Below are 6518 nucleotides of genomic sequence, written 5' to 3'. Positions count from 1 at the left end.
TGATGATGTGGACAAGAGTTCTAATAATCATAATAAAAATCTTGATATTAACAATTGTTATGACTCTTCAATCCAGGGGAGAGAAGATTACTTTCGACCTTCCCAGCTACCAGGAAATAGCTGATGTTCAGGAAATTATCATAAAAGAGACAACTAGAAAACAGTATCCCTTAAGATACTTTTCCTACACATCACTGCTTAGCATTGTCTCTGGAATTTCTCATAGCACATTGTGTGTCCCTTCTCTTTATTTATCTCTTTTTCGTTCTATTAGATTGACCCAAATACATGTTGTCTACCCTACCAGACACTAATACAACAGAAACTCTATACTATTAATATCATATACACTAAGATCTAATACACACCTTACAGTAAATAAATGCCAGTTGAATAAAATTGAAGGCTACTTCCAAAGGGGAGGACAGGATCCTAGATTAAGAGGTTAAGGGTCCTTTGCTACTCCTCCTGGTTGATATTCCATCATCCTTTACCCATCTGATCTCTCCTCTGCTTTTCTTGTTGGATCTTAATCCAGGTCATTCCAATGAGCCAATGGTGTCTGACAGGGCTCTAGAGTCCCAGGTCATATTGTCTCCTTCCTCTACACATTTTTATCTGGTGAAACTAATTAGCCCCTCGTAGCCCCCAGGTTGAATCATCATCTCGATGCAGATGATTTGGGCATCTATGTGTTCAGCCCTGACTTCTCTCCTCACCTCTAGGCCCTCATCACCAAATGTCTATTAAACAAGTTAAATTTCATGTCCTCAAGATATCAACTCAAACTCACTATGACCTAAACCCCCCCCCCCCATTACATCTCCCTACCTCAACAACCTGTATCTATTTGGATGTCTCTGTCATGGTCAGGGGTACCACCATCTTCACTATCCACACTATCATTCTCATCTCCTTATTTATTTCACCTTAAGTATCTCCAACATCTACTGCTAAGCTTAGTCATTTCTTTCACATAATTTCTACACATCCCCTACTCCTTCCCTCTATTAACGCTGTCACTATTCTGGGACAGGACATATTGCCTCACAGCTAGACTACTGCCATAGCCTTCTGTTACCTTTTCTTGTCTCACAGTTTAGTAGCCCTTTGGGAAGAGTTCCAGGTTCTCCCACAGAATGCTTGCATGAGATCACAACTCCACCAGCAATGCATTAGCATTCCAATCTTGCCACATTCCCTCCAACATTGACTAAGAGGTTCAAAGTGAATCTCTTACAGCCACATTGGCCAATCTCATTGCAGTGATGTGGTACCTCATTGTGGTTTAGTTAAAGCTATATCCTAAAATGAAGGTACCTTCATATAAAACAATGCAAGCAGATACACACCCAGCCTGCTTTAATAATTTCTATTCAATCTTAAATGTTGTATTGGCCTTTTCTCAACATGATGCTTTTCTCAATTTCCAATTTTCATATACTTTACTACATTCTGCAATACCTGTAAACCACGCTTATGGAACTTCTTGTTCTCTACACACAAATCCCCATCTGCAGCAGTGTTCGCTTTCCATGACTTTTCCCCATGAATAGTATATTCTTCCTTCTTGGACAACTAGCTTCTAGGGCTTCCTTTCTTCAAGACTCAAATTCCAACCTCTCTAAGAAACCTCCACCAATTATTACCACTGCTGGTGTCTTTCCTCAGAAAATACCAGCCATTTACGGTGAATATGTCTTGGTCGTCTCATTGGTTGTTCAGTCATATTTGCTCTCTGTTTCCCCATTTAAGGTTTCATAGCAGAACTACTAGAGTGGTTTGCCAATAGGAGAAACTGAGGCAAATGGAGTTAAAGGGACTTGCTCTGGATCAAACAGACAGTGTGTAAGGAGATTAGAACTCCAAAAAAAGAGTCTTCCTGATTCTAAGCCCAGTGTTCAATCCACTCTTCCAACTAGGTGCCCAGGACACAATGGTTTGAATGTTGTCTACATCCCGTACACCACAGAATATGAGCTCCTGAAGGCAGGAGTACTTAAAAATGCTTATCGACTGACTTTCTGCATGACTAATACATAGTGAGTGCTTCATAAAAATTATCCCACTGAATGAGAAGCCTTCAATTAAAGCTTTCTCATTAATCAGACAAGAAAATCAGATTCAAGAGAGATTGAATGTTTTCCTTAAGGGTCACACTGAAGCAGTATATAATAGAATTGAAATTTGAACCCAGAGCATCTGAGCCAAATCTTCGGCTCTATCAATAACATAATGAATTATCTTATTGGATTGGTCTTTGTAGACTTACTTTCATCACTGATGAAATGAAATGTGGAATCCGGGTTTCTCTTTGTTGTTCCTTTGGTTCTGTCGGGCCCGGACCTGTGATTCCAAGAAGACCTTTTTGGACTTCAATACTGGAATGGTTGGCACTTTGGCTACCATGCCAACTTGCTGCTCATCTATGTTTATTTTACCTAGAAAGAAAACAACATTTTTACCAACAAAGTAATAAATGCATGAGAATATAATGATGACGTGGACAATAGTTCTAATAATCATAATAAAAATCTTGATATTAACAATTGTTATGACTCTTCAATCCAGGGGAGAGAAGATTACTTTCGACCTTCCCAGCTACCAGGAAATAGCTGATGTTCAGGAAATTATCATAAAAGAGACAACTAGAAAACAGTATCCCTTAAGATACTTTTCCTACACATCACTGCTTAGCATTGACTCTGGAATTTCTCATAGCACATTGTGTGTCCCTTCTCTATATTTATCTCTTTTTCGTTCTATTAGATTGACCCAAATACATGTTGTCTACCCTACCAGACACTAATACAACAGAAACTCTATACTATTAATATCATATACACTAAGATCTAATGCACACCTTACAGTAAATAAATGCCAGTTGAATAAAATTGAAGGCTACTTCCAAAGGGGAGGACAGGATCCTAGATTAAGAGGTTAAGGGTCCTTTGCTACTCCTCCTGGTTGATATTCCATCATCCTTTACCCATCTGATCTCTCCTCTGCTTTTCTTGTTGCATCTTAATCCAGGTCATTCCAATGAGCCAATGGTGTCTGACAGGGCTCTAGAGTCCCAGGTCATATTGTCTCCTTCCTCTACACATTTTTATCTGGTGAAACTAATTAGCCCCTCGTACCCCCTGGGTTGAATCATCATCTCGATGCAGATGATTTGGGCATCTATGTGTTCAGCCCTGACTTCTCTCCTCACCTCTAGGCCCTCATCACCAAATGTCTATTAAACAAGTTAAATTTCATGTCCTCATGATATCAACTCAAACTCACTATGACCTAAAAAACCCCCCATTACCTCTCCCTACCTCATCAACCTGTATCTATTTGGATGTCTCTGTCATGGTCAGGGGTACCACCATCTTCACTATCCTCACTATCATTCTCATCTCCTTACTTATTTCATCTTAAGTATCTCCAACATCTACTGCCAAGCTTAGTCATTTCTTTCAAATAACTTCTACACATCCCCTACTCCTTCCCTCTATTAACGCTGTCACTATTCTGGGACAGGACATATTGCCTCACAGCTAGACTACTGCCATAGCCTTCTGTTACCTTTTCTTGTCTCACAGTTTAGTAGCCCTTTGGGAAGAGTTCCAGGTTCTCCCACAGAATGCTTGCATGAGATCACAACTCCACCAGCAATGCATTAGCATTCCAATCTTGCCACATTCCCTCCAACATTGACTAAGAGGTTCAAAGTGAATCTCTTACAGCCACATTGGCCAATCTCATTGCAGTGATGTGGTACCTCATTGTGGTTTAGTTAAAGCTATATCCTAAAATGAAGGTACCTTCATATAAAACAATGCAAGCAGATACACACCCAGCCTGCTTTAATAATTTCTATTCAATCTTAAATGTTGTATTGGCCTTTTCTCAACATGATGCTTTTCTCAATTTCCAATTTTCATATACTTTACTACATTCTGCAATACCTGTAACCCACGATTATGGAACTTCTTGTTCTCTACACACAACTCCCCATCCGCAGCTGTGTTCCCTGTCCATGACTTTTCCCCATGAATAATATATTCTACCTTCTTGGACAACTAGCGTCCAGGGCTTCCTTTCCTCAAGACTCAAATTCCAACCTCTCTAAGAAACCTTCACCAATTATTCCCACTGTCGGTGTCTTTCCTCAGAAAATACCAGCCATTTACGGTGAATATGTCTTGGTAGTCTCATTTGTTGTTCAGTCATATTTGCTCTCTGTTTCCCCATTTATGGTTTCATAGCAGAACTACTAGAGTGGTTTGCCAATAGGAGAAACTGAGGCAAATGGAGTTAAAGGGACTTGCTCTGGATCAAACAGACAGTGTGTAAGGAGATTTGAACTCCAAAAAAAGAGTCTTCCTGATTCTAAGCCCAGTGTTCATTCCACTCTTCCAACTAGGTGCCCAGGACACAATGGTTTGAATGTTGTCTACATCCCGTACACCACAGAATATGAGCTCCTGAAGGCAGGAGTACTTAAAAATGCTTATCGACTGACTTTCTGCATGACTAATACATAGTGAGTGCTTCATAAAAATTATCCCACTGAATGAGAAGCCTTCAATTAAAGCTTTCTTATTAATCAGACAAGAAAATCAGATTCAAGAGAGATTGAATGTTTTCCTTAAGGGTCACACTGAAGCAGTATATAATAGAATTGAAATTTGAACCCAGAGCATCTGAGCCAAATCTTCGGCTCTATCAATAACATAATGAATTATCTTATTGGATTGGTCTTTGTAGACTTACTTTCATCACTGATAAAATGAAATGAGGAATCCGGGTTTCTCTTTGTTGCTCCTTTGGTTCTGTCGGGCCCGGACCTGTGATTCCAAGAAGACCTTTTTGGACTTCAAAACTGGAATGGTTGGCACTTTGGCTACCATGCCAACTTGCTGCTCCTCTATGTTTATTTTACCTAGAAAGAAAACAACATTTTAACCAACAAAGTAATAAATGCATGAGAATATAATGATGAAGTGGACAATAGTTCTAATAATCATAATAAAAACCTTGATATTAACAATTGTTATGACTCTTCAATCCAGGGGAGAGAAGATTACTTTCGACCTTCCCAGCTACCAGGAAATAGCTGATGTTCAGGAAATTATCATAAAAGAGACAACTAGAAAACAGTATCCCTTAAGATACTTTTCCTACACATCACTGCTTAGCATTGACTCTGGAATTTCTCATAGCACATTGTGTGTCCCTTCTCTTTATTTATCTCTTTTTCGTTCTATTAGATTGACCCAAATACATGTTGTCTACCCTACCAGACACTAATACAACAGAAACTCTATACTATTAATATCATATACACTAAGATCTAATACACACCTTACAGTAAATAAATGCCAGTTGAATAAAATTGAAGGCTACTTCCAAAGGGGAGGACAGGATCCTAGATTAAGAGGTTAATGGTCCTTTGCTACTCCTCCTGGTTGATATTCCATCATCCTTTACCCATCTGATCTCTCCTCTGCTTTTCTTGTTGCATCTTAATCCAGGTCATTCCAATGAGCCATTGGTGTCTGACAGGGCTCTAGAGTCCCAGGTCATATTGTCTCCTTCCTCTACACATTTTTATCTGGTGAAACTAATTAGCCCCTCGTAGCCCCCAGGTTGAATCATCATCTCGATGCAGATGATTTGGGCATCTATGTGTTCAGCCCTGACTTCTCTCCTCACCTCTAGGCCCTCATCACCAAATGTCTATTAAACAAGTTAAATTTTATGTCCTCATGATATCAACTCAAACTCACTATAACCTAAAAAACCCCCCCATTACCTCTCCCTACCTCAGCAACCTGTATCTATTTGGATGTCTCTGTCATGGTCAGGGGTACCACCATCTTCACTATCCACACTATCATTCTCATCTCCTTATTTATTTCACCTTATGTATCTCCAACATCTACTGCCAAGCTTAGTCATTTCTTTCACATAACTTCTACACATCCCCTACTCCTTCCCTCTATTACTGCTGTCACTATTCTGGGGCAGGACATATTGCCTCACAGCTAGACTACTGCCATAGCCTTCTGTTACCTTTTCTTGTCTCACAGTTTAGTAGCCCTTTGGGAAGAGTTCCAGGTTCTCCCACAGAACACTTGCATGAAATAACAACTCCACCAGCAATGCATTAGCATTCCAATCTTACCACATTCCCTCCAACATTGACTAAGAGGTTCAAAGTGAATCTCTTACAGCCACATTGGCCAATCCAATTGCAGTGATCTCGTACCTCATTGTCGTTTAGTTAAAGCTATATCCTAAAATGAAGGTACCTTCATATAAAACAATGCAAGCAGATACACACCCAGCCTGCTTTAATAATTTCTATTCAATCTTAAATGTTGTATTGGCCTTTTCTCAACATGATGCTTTTCTCAATTTCCAATTTTCATATACTTTACTACATTCTGCAATACCTGTAACCCACGCTTATGGAACTTCTTGTTCTCTACACACAAATCCCCATCCGCAGCAGTGTTCGCTTT

Source organism: Monodelphis domestica, chromosome 2 (genome assembly GCF_027887165.1).
Source record: "Monodelphis domestica isolate mMonDom1 chromosome 2, mMonDom1.pri, whole genome shotgun sequence".
Lineage (NCBI taxonomy): Eukaryota > Metazoa > Chordata > Mammalia > Didelphimorphia > Didelphidae > Monodelphis > Monodelphis domestica.
This window is presented reverse-complemented; position numbering follows the sequence as displayed.